Source organism: Neovison vison, chromosome 14 (genome assembly GCF_020171115.1).
Source record: "Neovison vison isolate M4711 chromosome 14, ASM_NN_V1, whole genome shotgun sequence".
Classification (NCBI taxonomy): Eukaryota; Metazoa; Chordata; class Mammalia; order Carnivora; family Mustelidae; genus Neogale; species Neogale vison.
In genome coordinates this window covers 29545433-29561686 of record NC_058104.1, presented here as the reverse complement: position 1 = coordinate 29561686, position 16254 = coordinate 29545433, and the positions used below count along the sequence as shown (strand labels likewise).

At 46.1% G+C, this 16254-nt stretch overlaps 1 protein-coding gene and 1 non-coding gene across 2 annotated transcripts in view; both read left to right on the top strand.

Moving 5' to 3' along the window:
• Nucleotides 1-16254, top strand: part of LOC122895648 — a 407274-nt gene that overhangs the window by 13316 nt on the left and 377704 nt on the right. The window lies entirely within an intron of this gene.
• Nucleotides 11717-11862, top strand: LOC122896208. Its single transcript, XR_006382377.1, has one exon. It is a non-coding gene; the product is annotated as a U4 spliceosomal RNA (small nuclear RNA).

Below are 16254 nucleotides of genomic sequence, written 5' to 3'. Positions count from 1 at the left end.
TTTCTGTTTCTATGATTTTGACTTTTTTTTTTTTTTTTTTTAGGTTCCACATGTAAGTGGACCATCCAGTATTTGCTTTCTCCATCTTGCTTATTTTAGGCAACCAATTATGGTCAAATACACTTACCAAAATATTACAAAGCCACACTGTGCCATAGCAATCGGCGTGCTTCCTTATTAACAGACCACATACTAAGACCTGGTGGTGGGTCAGCTACGTTATTATGATGGTAACTGCAAGGCAGTGATGAGTGTAAATGATAGTCCAAGATATCCGCAACAAATGTAATGGGACATGAAACTCTACTTGGTTCCAGTTGGTGACAGAGTCACAGGGGCTGGGGCCAGAGCTACAGTTTGCTGCCAAACCTTCATAACGGAAGGAAATGCAACTTTTCAGTTAGATGTTAAGAAAATTAAGCGGCAATACCTTTCTTAATCCCGGTTCACCAACCCCAGGTGAAGAGCCCCTCTTGGAGTCCAGTAGACTCCCTGGTCCAGGGCACCAACCCCTGTGCTCCAGCTTCCTATGTGAAACATTCGTGTGAATCATTCTTCCTCCCTGTGCCTCGGGTTTCTCATCTATAAAATGGGCGTGAGACCAGTGAACTCACAGAGCTGCCAGGAAGAGTACACACGATCGGCCGAATTCAGCACACACTTATCTATTGAAGATTTTATTTTACTGTGCGAAGGACATTTCACATGACATCTACCCTCTTGACAAACAAGAAGATGACAGATTTTTTTTTTTTTAAGATTTTATTTATTTGTTTGACAGAGAGATAGGCAGAGCGGCAGGCAGAGGGGAGGGAGAGGCAGGCACCCCGCTGAGCAGGGATTCCCAAGGCGGGGCTTGATCCCAGGACCCTGGGATCATGACCTGAGTGGAATGAAGGCAGACGCTTAACTCGCTGAGTCACCCAGGTGTCCCAAAGTTGACAGATCTTGGCAAGGATATGGAAAGATCAGAACCCTTGCATACTGTCGGAGAGAGCGCACAAAGGGGCAGCTGCTATGGGAGACGGTTTGGCATTCTTGAACAATGAAGAACAACTATCCGGTGATCTCATTTGGGATATTTATCCAAATCAAAATCAGGACCTCGAGGAGACACCAGCATGCCCCAGACCCCTGCAGCACCACCCATACTAGCCTAAGATACGGCAAGTGTCTGTTGGCAGATGAGCAGATCAAGAAAACCTGGGGTATATATACAACAGAATAGAAAAGCATTAGAAAAGAAGGAAATGTGGCACACACCAGTGCCAGGGATAGGCATGCTGAATGTTCATGGAGAACCACTATGCGCATGGGCTGTCTTTTGGGGCTGGAACTCAGGATGGAATGAGAGAGGCAAAATCCCTGCCCTCACGGGATTTACATTCTAGGGACAGAGACTGTGAACCAGGAGGCATATAGACGTGGTTTCAAGTAATAACGAGGGCTGTGAAGCAGACGGAGCAGGAGATAGGATAACGAACTTCCGACATTAGATAGGGGAATCAGGGACTCCTAACACACACAAGTGATATTAATACATGGGGGGGGAGTGTGTTTGGAGCCCCTGGCACAGTTCCTGGTACACAGTGTAGGCTCAAGGCATGTTGGCCATAGCGAAGCTGTATCTGCAGACCCCTCCCACCCCTCCCAACCCCTGAGGCTGGCAGTTCCCCAGGGGCGCCAACCCCTCAGCTCGCCGTGCCTACTGTACTTGGAGCCAGCAGAGCGTGGGGGTGATGTGGGCAGGGAGACGGCCACGTCCCTGTCAGAACAGGATCTGAGGGAAGCAGGTCTGATTAAAGGAAGATAAAGTCTTCTCTCCGCTGTGTCTTGCGGGGAGAGCTAAGCAATCAATAGGTCTCACAGGTCAGTGGAGGGTGCTTGGAATGTAGCAGCACGGGGCTTTTTAATTAAAGCTCTAAGTGCAAGAAAAGGTAACTGCCTTCTTTCGGCAGCTTGTGTTTCTGTCTGCCTGCCAGAAACTGAACAAGTCAATGCAGTTCCAGAGACCCCAAGGGTCTTGACGAGGTGGCCTCGGGTTTGGGGAGGGGCAGACTCTGCCAGGATGAACATCTGGATGGCCAGGGCGACAGGAGCCAATTCTGCAGGCAGAGGTGCTGACTTTGACCTTTAGACACCCACCACAGCTGGGATCAGTCAGTTGCACTTTCTGGGAAGGCAGTGGCCTTTGGGATTCGTCTCCCAAATGACTGGGTCTGTCCAAAGATGTCAGTGATACTTTAAACAAGATATTTCCTTTGATTATGAAACAGAACCTCGCCACTTAAGGTGTGGTCCACAGGCCAGCAGCGTTGGCATCAGCTCCTGGGACAAGGTCAGAAGTGGGGACTCTCAGGCCCTGCCCCAAACCTCCCATAAGAACCCGCATTTTAACGAGAGCCTTAGGAAATTCGTGGGCACAGTCGAGTGTGAGGAGCACCGAGATTAGGAGACCTGAAGGCAAATCAGTCCATTGCCAACGTGTTGACCTTATTTAAATCCTGAAAAGAAAGTTAAAAAAAAAAGTATGACATTCATGAGGCAGTTTGAACACTTGTTAGATATTTGAGGACAATAAGGATGATTAATTTGGCAGCTGCGATAATGGTTCTGTGGTTGTATTAAAAATCAGCTCTTATATTTTAGAATTACACTTAGAAATACCTAAAGGTGAAATGAGGTTATTTTTTTGGGGGGGGGTAGATCTGGCATTTGTTGCAAAACGCTGGTGGAGGCAGAGCCTGGGGTGTGGATGGGGTAGGACTGGCCACGGGTTGATGGCTCAGAGCCCTGGGTCTGGCATATGAAGATGTTTGTTTACACAGCATATGTTTAAAAAAAAATTAAGAATGAAATATAACATTCTGATCCGAGGCACATAAAACACGAAGGAATTATGAAGGAATTAATGATGCAAGTAAACATTCATTTTTGGCTACGCCCCCCGACAGGAACCCCTTCCCTAGAGTATCTCCTACCCTCCCATTCTCTTGGTGGGTGTCACCCCTGCCCCTGCCCACCCATGGAGTCACCTGGGAAGGCTTTACAAAATAACAGTGCTGAGACCCTCCAGTGAAAACCGAATCCCGGGGCACAGAGGGTGGGACGGGTGGAGCCCAGGTGAGTCTAAGACGCATCCCACTTGAGAATTAATGAGTGTGTTGACCTTTTCATGTAAATCAGGAGATCTTTGTGCTTGAGTTTTTCAATGAATTTACGTCTCTGCTGTGCTACACAGGCCATTTCACGGACCGTTTCTCATGGGCGACTCTCCAGTTTCTCATGCTGGAGAGTTTTGCAAACATAGGGACCTTGGGTAGTGGACATTGGACCCCATGTTTGAGAATCATGACAGGAGTTACCACTTACTGAGCGCTTTCTCCAAGCCTGGCACTGTGCCATATATGTTACCTATTTATTACATTTACTGGGAGGTCAGCATCACTGACCCTATTTTATTGATGGCTTAGGGAGACTGTGTGGTTGGGCCAAGGTCACCCAACTGGGAAAGTGCAGAGTGTCTGACTCATTGCTTTTCACCATCCTGTCATGCTGTTCATGATGGAGCTTGAGGGAAGAGTTTAGGGTCATTCCATAACCCATGAAGATCTGGGACTGAATGACCTTTACTACTGAAGTTATGTGCCTTTGGGGTGCCTGGGTGGCTCAGTCGGTTAGGCATCTGACTCTTGATTTCACCTCAGGTCATGATCTCAGGGTGATGGGATAAAGCCCCATGTTGGGCTTCATGCTCGGTGGGGAGTCTTCTTGGGATTCTCTCTCTCTTCCCCTCTCCCTCTGCCTCCCCCAACTCCACCCATGTTCTCTCTCTCTCTCTCTCAATAAATAAATCTTTAAAAAGGAAGTATATGCCATCGGTAAAAATCGCTTTGAGCTGAGTTGCGTATGTCAGATGGGGACACTGCTGCTCTGTGTTCTCCAGCCGACAACCTCTTACTAATCTGTCATAGGTGCATCAATTGTCACAGGACGGGGAGGCAGGAAATGCCTCTGCATTTCAAGTGACCTCCTGCCTAAAACTGAGTGAGTCATGCCCTCCTCCAGCCTCACGGAGTGCTTGTCCAGGCCTCTAAGAGCAGTTGGCGGGAGCCCTGCCCTCACCGTGCAAGGCCCCCGCCTGGTTAAGGCCAGGCACTGTTTTGTAGTTATTTTGGTGTCTAAAGAACCCAGCTCACAGGCAGTGCATGTCTGTGGCTAGAATGATAGGCTGAGGGTTCTGTACAACCACCGAAGCTTTGGCCAGAGCATGTGATCTAATGATCTAATGGCCCATGGGCAGAACTGCATCAGGCAGATCAGGACAGTGGTGAGGACCTGGGGCTCTCAAATCCCAAATTCGTGGGTTTAAATCCCAGTACTGCCACTTTGGAGCTGAAGGACCTGGGGCAGGTTAGCTTACTTCTCTAGGCTGCCTTTGCCTCCTCTGAAAATCGAGGGCAACAATAATATTGCCTCTCAGGCTTCTCATCAGGATGGGATAGGTTACTATTTAAAAATTGCTTAGACCATGCCTGGCAGTGCTGTGTGGAGCTGGAGGCAAAAGAAGTTGGTAATAGTGGCTCTGTCTTTACTGACAACTTAAAAAAAAATATTTTTGCTTTCATTTTGATTTTTTTGGAATATTGCACCAAAATATTATTTATCTTGATGACTGGGTTTTTTTGGTGCCCTCTTCAATTTTGCACCCAATGGCAAGTGCCTTATTGGCCTCACCCTCATCCTGGCTCTGGCCCTTAGGAAGCAACGTGCAAGTTTTCATTGGTCTGGAGGGCCTCAGTGTCATTATATGAAAAAAAATTTCTGTCTGTACACCACTTGTGCAGCAACTCCCATGCTGCTCTGGTCCTGGGGATGGAACTGTGGATGTTCACAACCATGGTTCCTGCCCTCTGGGAGGTGGCGACTCACTGCTAATAATCATCACTAATGGAGCGCTTACTGTATGCCAAGCATGGTGCAAGTGATACTTCCAGGAATCCCTACAGTGATTTCTTAGGAGGGACTCATTATATTCATTTTGCAGATGAAGTCCCTGGACTTACAGCAGATCAAGCAACTTCTCCTCAGCCACAAAGTTAAGAGGGGGAGACCCCAGTCTTTCCGGCTCCAACATCCAAGCTCTCTTTGCCCATGATCTTGGAATGAGGTGGGAACTTTGTTCATACCTTCTGCAAGAACATCTTGGATGCTGAAGGAATCAGTTGGATTTTTCTGGGAATTGCGTTGTGGGGTTTCTCTAAATATTCATTTCTCAGGAGGCTCCAAATCTTAGATCAGGAGGGGCCATGGGATGGGCCTCCCCCTTTCAGAGACGGTTCAAGCAGCCACCTTTCATTGGCCTATTCCCTCCAGGGGGAAGAACACAGTGTTGAAAAATCTCTGAGAACAAGGGACTGGAGAAGCAGCCCAGTGTCTTCTGGCCAAGGGTGAGAGGCAGGAAGGGAGGGAGACCATAGGATGAAGGAGGACAGGAGGGCAGAGGAAAAGGAGAAGGAAGGCCAGGCTATCTGCTGTAGCAGATAGGCAGCAGGCTTCGAAGGTAACCAAAATTCAGAGCAGCATTTCCCCAAGAGTTTCTGTTAGACAGCTGTTCTCCCGTCCCCTGGCTTCTTCCAGCAGCCTGGAAGAGGCACTTCAGGGGCCTGGACCTGGTGGCAATGGCCGCCCCTACTGCAAAGGCCTATGGTGACATTTGAGATGAACGTCTGAAGTTCAAGACGGGCACACAGTAGGTCAGCCTCCTTCTTTCTGACCAGGGGCGCCTCCCCCTTGGAAAGATAAGAAATTGTTCCAGAGTGACAATAGCTACAATTTATAAAGCTTACTGTGTATTAAGTACTTTCCACCCACAACTTCATTTAACCCCCCAAAATAGCTACTCTTATCATCACTTGTTCTGTAGGTGATGGAAGAAGGTTCAGGGAGCGTCTAAATAATGTATACAAGGTCACATCTCTCACAGGTGTTTGTCCTGTGGGACCAAGCTTTCCAAGACAGTGGCCACTGGCTACATGTGGCCACTGAGCGTGGCAAGTATGCCCTAGTGTGAAGAAAGGAGTGAATTTTAAATTTGATTTAACTTTAATTTACACTGAATTTAAAAATGGAAGCAGTGTAAAGTATTCTTTCTGTGAAAACAACTTGATTGTTTTAGCTGGATTCCATTTCACTTTAACTGTTGAAAGTTTAATGTCCAAATTGAAACTGTTATAAAATGCCCATGGGCTTTAGAAGACCTAGTATATATAACAAAGGAATGTAAAACAGCTCATTAATAATTTTGTGAAAAGTTTATTTATTTGTTTATTTAAGTAATCTCTACACCACATGGGGCTAGAACTCACAACCCTGAGATCAGGAGTCACAGGCTCTTCTGACCAAGCCAGCCAGGTGCCCCTCTTTTAATGATTTCTTAATATTGATCACATGTTGAGATGATAATATCCTGGATATAGTAAGCCAAATAAAACATTATTAAAATTAATTTTACCTTTTAACAAAACTTCATAAAAGTGGCCACTGCAAAATTTAAAACAAGTGGTTTTAATGTGGTTTGCAATGTTATTCTATTGGACCAGCACTGAGCTGGAGTATAAACCCAGGAAGTCTGTGTCTGGGGTTCAGGATTTTGACCATTATCTGATATCTTCTGTCCCTTGAGTGCAGCGGTGTGTGAAGTGGTGTACCTGTTTGGAGAGTAAAGGCTGGAGCGACCTTGAGAGTTCTCTAGAATTTCAGACGCCTCTTCCTCCAATATCTGGTATCACCTTCAAGACCTAGTTCTACCCAGAGTGGCCTTTTGGATGAAATGACTTCCCAGCAACATCAACTAATCAAGAGTTTCTATTGGACAGGAGGATAGCTTCCTTCATTCTCTTTCCTCTGTCCCACCATTCAAAAAAGGCTATTGAATTTCTAATGTGTGCTGGGCCCTGTGAACAAAAAACAGAAAACACCCCCTGTCCTCATGGAGTTGATAGTCTACTGGGGAAGCCAAAAATAAAAAAGAGAAATATATAAAATTATAGGAACTTAGTGATGAATGCCAAGAAGAAACAAGGAAACCAGGAAGTGGGTGGGAGGTGTTGGGCACTGTATTAGTTTCTTATGGCTACTGTAACAAATGACTACAAATGTAATGGCTTAAAACAATCCACACTTATTATCACACAGTTTGGGGGTCTGAAGTCTAAAGTGGGTCTTCTCGGCTGCCTTCCTTCTGGCGGATCCAGGTGAGAATCCATTTCCTTGCCTTGCGCAGCTTGTAAAGGCTATTATACTCCTTGGTTCCTGGCCCTGCAACACTTTGACCTCTGCATCCTTGTCATATCTTCTTCTTTGACCCTGGCTGCTCTGCCTCCCTCTAAAAGTACCCTTGTGATGTGATTTGGTTCATCCAGGCCATCTCCTCATCTCAAAATCCTTATTTAATCACATCTGCAACATTTGCAGACTCCCTTTTGCTATGAAAGGTAACGTAGTTATAGGTTCCAGGATCAGGATGTAGACCTCTTTGAAGGAGAATGTTATTTTGTCTACCACAGGGGCTAAAATTTGAGATAAGGTGACCAGGGAAGGATTCACTGAGATGACATATGAGTAAAGACCTGAGGGAGTAAGGGAGTATGCAGATACTTGGTGAAAGAGCCTTCTGGACAGGAAAATCATGTGCAAAGGTCCTGAGGTGGAAGTATGGCTAGTATGTTTGAAGATGAGCAGAGAAGCCAGCATGTCTGCAGCAAAGAGACCAGCAGAATGGTAGGAACTGAGATCAGAGAGGTAATATGAAGTGGGCATAGGAGGGGAGAGCCAGATCACTAGATGACTTTAAAAAATGTACCTTATAGGGGCACCTGGTGGCTCAGTTGGTTAAACACCTAAATCCTGATTCTGGCTCAGGTCATGATCTGAGGATCCTCGGATTCAAGGCCCCCAGGGGCTCTGTACTCAGTAGGGAGTCTGCTGGAGATTCTCTCTCTCCCTCCTCTGCCTGCCTCTGCTGTTTACATGCTCTCCCTCTCTCTCAGATAAATAAATAAGTCTTTGAAAAAAAAATGTATGTTATATTTTGAATGAGATGGGACGACTTCAGAGGCTTCTTCTAAGTATATATTCAATAATTAACTGTGCAAAAAATCTAAAACCGAGAGAAAAGAGAAATGCAAAGCGGGGTATAAACATGTCAAAGGGAATAAGGAAATATAGAGGAATACAACTGAGGGCAGGGACCAGCAGAAGCAAAGAATTAAGCCTTTAATGTATGAGGGGAAACGGGTTAATGTCTTTATTTTTCAGAGAACTCAAACAAATCAATAAGACAAGCCCTTAAAGTGGGTAGAAAAACAAGCAAAGGGGTGTGAAGAGACAACTGGAAAAAGATGAAAAGCAATTAGCTGGGCACATGGGGAAATGATCAGCCCAACCAGTAATCAAAGAAATGCAAATTAGAACCACAAACAGCTACATTTCTACCTGTGAGGATTTTAAAGGCGATAATGCCAGCTTTGGCCAGCTTGGCTTGAGGTAGACTCAGGAACACTGGCTGGGGGAGGGGGTGGTCAGACCCTTTGGAAAACACTTTGACACTGGCTTTCAAGACCTTAAACATGGGCACTCTCATCGGCCCAAGGAAACCATCTAGCTGGTAATCTAGCCCAAGAATAGAATTCTAAATCCAGAGAAAGCTTTGTTCATGGCAGCCAAATAGTAGAGACAACCAGACTGTAAACAATAGATTAAATAGGCCACGGGGGTCATTCCTTTGATATTTTTGTCAAGTAATATTAATTAAATGCCAGCTGTGTGCCAGGAAATGTCCTGTGTGCCAGGAATACAGCCATGCACAAAATATCCCAGCTCCCTGACCTCATGGGACTCATTCTAGTGAAGGGGAAAGAACATAAAAAAGCAAAGACATGAACATGTTATATGATGAGGAACAAAGCAGGGTTATGTGGCAGGGAGTGATGGAGATTTGTAGGGTGAATAACTAACTCCCAGTTTGCTGGGTGGGAGGGAGTTTCCCAGCAGATGGGATTTTCAGTTCATTCATTCATTCATTCATTCATTTAATGTTTAAGTAGGCTCCATGCCTGGAGCATTCTTGGGGACATTTGAAGGACTTAAAGAAGGTCAGGGTGTCTGAAGCATGGGGCCAGGGAAGAGAGCAGTAGGAGATAGGCTGCAGAGAAGGAGGTGGGCTAGCCTCTGACCCTTGTAGGAAAGGGAAGGAACTTTGGATTTTATTTTAACCCCGGTCAGGGAAATGAGATGGTATATCTTAGGATTTTAGAGAGATCCCTTTGGCGGTTGTGTAGGGAAGGGAATGTTGGTGGGGAGCAGGGTGGGCCCGAGGGAGGTTGTTGTAATCCAGGGCAGTGATCTGGAATCAGAATCACCTGCAGGGCTTGTTAGGCTTGAATGCTGGCCCTGCCCCTGCAGACCGTGTTTCTAATAAGACGCTGAGGTTGCTGGTCCTGCCTCGCTCCCGAGGAGCTAACACGTGGAGGGGCAAAGCGCAAGGAGAGAGGCAATGTGAAGTCAAGTCTTTGTCTGGGATGTGTTTTTTATTTTTATTTTTTAAAGATTTTGTTTATTTGACAGCAAGAGAGCATGAGGGAGTAAGCATGAGCAGGGGCAGCTGCAGAGGGAGAGGGAGAAGCAGACTCCCCGCCTAGCAGGGAGCCCCATGCTGGGCTCAATCCCAGGACCCGGGATCTCAACATGGCTGAAGGCAGACGCTTAACCACCTGAGCCACCCAGACGCTCCTGGGATGTGTTTTGAAGAGAAACTGTGAGTCCCATTTTGGTTCTCTTGTAACCTGATTCCTCCAAGGAGAACTTCTCGGTTTGCAACCAGTATGGCCCTCACGCGCTGTTCTGCCCCCTCCCTTTTATTTTAGTAACGAGAAAGCAGAGCTCTCAGTAGAGAACGCTACCTGATATTTGATTTGGGAGGAGGTCTTTATTTGTATTTTTTCACGGTTGCCCACAATTTATGACAAATGATACTGGTTTTCCTTTTACAGGAGTGTTGCAAAGCTTCCGTTTTCAGCACATGTGCTTAGGTTTTTTAGAAGTGAGAGTTGCTTTTTTATAAATCTATGAATTAAGTGATAGTGTAGGTCAAACTCAGGCATGGTATAACTATAGTTGGTGGCTCTTGAGGGACTGCAGTCAGGGAAATGCTGTCTGAAGCCTTTATTCCCTTTGGTCCCACAAGCTCAGCCCCCACCTTTTTTTTTCTCCCCCACAAGCTCAGTCCTTGATGTCATTGGGCCCTTCCTAAACCCAGGAATTCCCCACCATCTCTAAGCCATAGTCTGGTAGTCCACTATACACTACCACCTCCCTTTTCTGCTGTTCATGCCTTTATTTATTCAACCCATATTTACTGAGCACCTACTAGTTTCTTGGTCCAAGTCTCAACCTCAGTTTGCAACATCCCCTGGAGAAGAATTTTTATGAGGGATTATGGCTCCTGGAAAAAACTTTCCTAACAATTTGTTAAATAAAAATATAAAATGAATGTGTACATATGTCTCTGATAAAGTTTCTGTCTTGTACTGGTATATGTGCTTCTCTGGAGGGAGAGAAAGTAAGAGATGGGAATGGTATGCTGGGAATTACACTCCCCCTACTCCATTGTACAACCAAAGAGGGTGCTGCTCATGTGAATGTCACCTGTCATGTGTGTCCTAACGAGGAAAAAAAACTTTGGGAACAGGCATAGATTATAGCACATCATCAGAAGATTTTATTTTATTTTAAGATTTTATTTATTTATTCAATAGAGAGTTTATGAGCTGGGGAGGGACGGAGGGAGAGGGACAAGTGATTCCTCACTGAGCAGGGAGCCCAGTATAGGCTCTAATCCCAGTGAGATCATGACCTGAGCCAAAGGCAGATGATTAGCCAGTTGAGCCAGCCAGATGTCCCATCAGAGGATTTTAAACAGAAGAGTATAAAAGCGAAGAACCAGCTCCTAGTTTCTTTGATCTGTTTTACTATTTTTCTGGCTTCTATTTCATTAATCTCTGCTCTAATCTATATTATTTCTCCCCTCCTGCTTGGTTAGGTTTTCTTTGCTGTTCTTTCTCCAGCCCCTTTAGGTATAAGGTTGGCTTTGTGCATTTGGGATTTTTCCAATTTTTTGAGAGAGGCTTGGATCGCAAGCCCCTTAGGACTGCCTTTGCAGTATCCCATAGGTTTTGGATCCATGTATTTTCATTCTTATTGGTTTCCACGAATTAAGTTCTCTCTCTTTTTTTTTTAAAGGTTTTATTTATTTATTTGACAGACAGAGATCATAATTAGGCAGAGAGGCAGGCAGAGAGAGAGAGAGAGAGAGAGAGAGAGAGGAGGAGGAAGCAGGCTTCTGCTAAGCAGAGAGCCCAATTCGGGGCTCGATTCCAGGACTCTGGGATCATGACCTGAGCTGAGGGCAGAGGCTTAACCCACTGAGCCACCCAGGTGCCCCTTGTTGAAGTTCTTTAATTTACTGTTTGACCCAATCATTCTTTAGCAGGATGCTGTTTAACTTCCAAGTGTTTGAATTCCTTCCAAATTTTTTCTTGTGATTGGGTGCCAGTTTCAAGGATTGTGGTTTGATATCATGTAGGGAATAATCTCAATCTTTTGGTGTCAGTTGAGACTGGATTTTGACCCAGTCTGTGGTCTATTTTGAAGTTCCAGCTTTGCGCAGTGGCAGTATCGTAGCCAATGAGGTTTATCCGAGGCGCGATTATTGCTAATTGAAGTTCCATGTGCCTTTCAGAAGAATAAGTATTCTGTTGTTTTAAGGTGGAATATTCTGTATGTATTATGCAAACAATGAATCATGAAACACTACATCAAAAACCAAGGAAGTACTGTATAGTGGCTAACATATCATAATAAAACAAAAAAATGAAAAAAAAAGATCGTAAAATCGGATTTGGTGTCAGACTTTGTTTTGGTAGCTGAGGGAATGGAAAAAAGACTGGGTAGAAGATTAGGAGTTCTCTTTGGGCTAGTTTTGTAAACTTCCTGGGCCTAACTGTCTTTTGGTTCAAGAAGGTAGATTATATTTTCTCCTGCAACATACAAGAATTCATAAAATAAAGTGACACCAAATCACGGGAATGTAGGTGGTTGGATTCTTACCAAATGGAGAGCGTGTGTCTGAGAATGGTCTGAGCTGGGACATAGACTCGAGGCGGGTGTGGAGGACCTTGGGGGACACTCGAGGCTGGAGGCAGTCGCTCTCCCAAGCTGCTGATATGGAGGAGGGAGGAGGGGACGTGTGACTGCTGGGCAGGTATGCTCTGGCCAGAGCAGTCAAAGAATCTTGTTAAGGATGACCCCATAGCTCAGGCTGTAAGGACACTCCCACCAGGCTGTCAGATCAAGCTCTGCTGGGTGGAGCGGCTGCAGGGATTTATTTAGTGATGATTAATAAGGTGAATTTCACCTCGATTCACAAGGGTGCAATTAAACATGTAAATGCTTTCACAAAGTTAAAAGTTCATACACATGTAACAATTCTATCTACGGATCAAATGTGGTGATGGTAGACATAGAAATGCTTCATGGGCTCTGGAGCCCTGCATTACAACTCCGGCTTGCTGGTGCCTCTCTGTGGGTAGGCTGGGTGCCCCACCCCCAGACTCTCAGTCCAGTGCTCGCTCTTGTACCGCATGGCCTTCTTTCCCACCAGCCCTGGGGAAGGGGCTGACCCTCCTGCAGGACTATGAGAAAAGACCATCGTAGACATGTCATTTTTCCTCACCTGTGCTTCCTTCCTGGGGCTCTGGGTGGCCAGCACTCTTTCCTGGTCAATGTGGCAGCTGTTAGGAATCCAGGGTGGCTCAGTGGGTTAAAGCCTCTGCCTTCGGCTCAGGTCATGATCCCAGGACTCTGCCCTGCATCGGGCTCTCTGCTCAGCGGGGAGCCTGCTTCCTCCTCTCTCTCTGCCTGCCTCTCTGCCTACTTGTGATCTCTGTCTGTCAAATAAATAAATTAAAAAAAAAAAGGAATCCAGGCATGAGTATCATACCTGGTTCTGGAGCCTGAAACTCTCCCTCTTGCCTCTGGCTCACTTTTGGGTCCAGATTTCTAGCTGCTCCGAACCAAGGAGTTTGAGAAAATTGGAGCCCTTGGCAAAGAAGGGTGTGATATCATGGCTCAGAATGCTGGCTGTGGCATCGGGGTGACCGGGTTCAAATCCTGGCTCTGTGACTTGCTAGTTGTGGGATCTTGGGAAAGCCCCTGTGTCGGTCTGCGTTCTCCAAGAGGCAGACGTTGTTCTGGGAAGCAATGTGCAAGGACTCGATCAGGTGAAACACTTTGTCAAAGAAGTCCCGAGTCTGACTCTGAGCGAAGGAGAGAAGGTTGGGGAGAGCACGTCTGGGCAGTGCAGCCTCAAAAAGGTGGAGGGCTCCCACGTCAGAGGAGTCTTGTGTTTTCTAGGACTGCCCCTGCCTTAGTTTCCCTGCTGCCCTCTGTCCCTGATGGATTTCAGGTCTAGAGGTGCACTGTCATGGTTCCTGTACCCCTAAACTCTCACAAGACTGGCTATGATCAGATGACACAAGGCATAACAGGTACTTCATAGGGGATAAGGCATAGAGTGAGCACTTGACACATTGTAGCTCTTATTACCCAAATTCTCTTTTGACGTCAACAAGTTCCCTTTTTCTTTTGTTACCCAGCATTCTCCAGATCAGAGGCTGCCATTCAGATTCCCTGTGAGTGAGAGGGCCAGGTCTCACACCTTAGGGAGTGGTGGGGACTGTGATAATGAAGGAGCACATGCCCCACTTAAAACATTTTGAAAAATAGGGGCGCCTGGGTGGCTCAGTGGGTTAAAGCCTCTGCCTTCGGCTCAGGTCATGATCTCAGGGTCCTGGGATTGAGCCCCACATTGGGCTCTCTGCTCAGCAGGGAGCCTGCTTCCTTTCCTCTCTCTCTGCCTGCCTCTCTGCTTACTTGTGATCTCTGTCTGTCAAACAAATAAATAAAATCTTTAAAAAAATGAAAAATAACCCGATCCAGCCAAAGCAGACACATCTGTGGGCTGAATCTGGTTTCTGGCCCTCCAGTCTAGAACCTTTACCTTATATGCACAGCGTTGTTTATAACAATTTCTGAGATTCTGGGTTTGCAAAAGCCAGGAGGTCACTTTAATTAAAAGAAAACAAAAATAGTTGGTCCCTTACCCCACCCCGCCATTGCTGACTAATTTACAGTGTATTTGACCAAATAGAGAGATCTGACTGTTGATTGCACTTTTCTACAGAGCGTCGTTGTTGGCTTGTCTGAGAGATTTAGAATATGGATGTGGGATGTGAATGGTCTGCGTTGGGGTCTTGACGCTCCCAGTTTCTGGCTATGGGATCTTGGGCACATTGTACCATCTTTCTGTAGCTCAGTCTGTCTACCTGTAAAATGGGGATGATTATGATACTCCCCCACGGGGTTTCTATGTGGACTTAGTTATGTGGAAGCTTAGAGCAGTGCCCGGAGCAAGTAAGGATGAAGAAATGTTGACATTATCCTGGGGTTGGGTGAGGGAAAGAGAACACGGGTTTTCTTCATCATTTTATTTCACATAAGCCTAAAACCCAAGGGTCGGGATAACACCCAAATAGGAACGAGTTTCTCCTACTCTGGTGATATAATCATATATAATAATGTCACTTACATAAGCTTCTCTGCCTCCCCGGTAAAGCCACCCACACTCTGCTCTACTTCACGCCGTGAAGGAAGTTTTCTCCCACAGGGAAGGAGACACCCAGCTCCATACTAATTATCACTGGAAAGCCGGGACCAATGGGGGTTGCTGGCAACGGTGGGTTTGTCAGTGATTCGGGGGACAAAGGCTTGAGAAGCAGTGAGCCAGGCCTGGAGACCTCAGAGGAACCGGTGGGATCACGGAGCCAGAGGCAAACCGCGGCCTTCCCCAGATGGGGCGGGCTCAGCCAGCAGCCCTCTACAGATAAACGCTGATCTGCCCGTTCCTTTCTTGGTTCTTTCAGATCTGAAACGTGTTGTGCATGTGACGCATGCTCGTTGTGGGAAAGTGTAGAAAATAGAGGGGAACAAAATAGAAGTGTTAAAGACAGAACTTGTTTAGCTGTAAGTGTGAGAAATCAATCTCAAACTGGTGCAGGTGATTCAAGAGAACATATTGGTCCCTAGGACAGGGATGTTCCAGGAATGAGTCAGGCAGGGCTCTCTCTCCAGGGCTCAGACAACACGGGAAGGATGCTCTCTTGCTCTCTCTGGTCGTTTCTCCATGCAGAAGAGGTCTAAAAGTAAATACGAGAAACCCCAGACTAACTTCTAGTGTTTGAACCACCCTGTTACAAAGGAACAGTCTCGCTGATGGATGCAATTAGTTGGGTGTGTACCACATGCACCCTCGAGCCAATCCCCAGGGCTCCAAATCAATGGTCTGGTCGGACAGGTTAGTAAGCCAGTGCCCTGAGAAGGTGGAACCACGGCAAGTCTCCCTTGCAATACAGGGAATAGGTTTCCCACAGAAAGGAGCGTTTCTGTTCCAGAAGGTAGAGGAAAAGGGGATGAGTTGATGAAAACAATGGGAGTCACTGTAAGAAGCAAGTACACATTTCTTTCTTTCTTTCTTTTTCTGATTTTATTTATTTGAGAGAGAGAGAAAATGTGCATGAGTCGGGGGAGGGGAAGAGGGAGAGAGAGAAGCAAACTCTCCACTGAGCAGGGATCCCGACTCAGGGCTGGACCCCAGGACTCTGACATCATGACCAGAGCCGAAGGTAGAGGCTTAACCCACTGAGCCACCCAGGTGCCCCAGCAAGTACAAATTTCTAATACTCCCACCAGAAATAAGGACTGCTAACTTCTTCTTTTTTTTCTTTTTTTAAATATTTTATTTATTTATTTTTCAGAGATAGAATGGCAGGCAGAGAGAGAAGCAGACTCCCCGCCGAGCAGGAAGCCTGATGCGGGGCTCGATCCCAGGACCCTGGGATCATGACCTGAGCCAAAGGCAGAGGCTTAACCCACTGAGCCACCCAGGCACCTTAGGACTGCTAACTTCTTTATATGTAGATCCTTCCAGAGTTCCCTACTTACTTTCTTATGTGTCTATCCTTAAAAGTAATATTAGACATAAAGAACATTGGACTATTCTATGCAAACTTTTATAAACTGATTTTGACTGCCTCCTTCAAAAATATCAGAATGCAAAAAATATCAAAATGCAAAGGG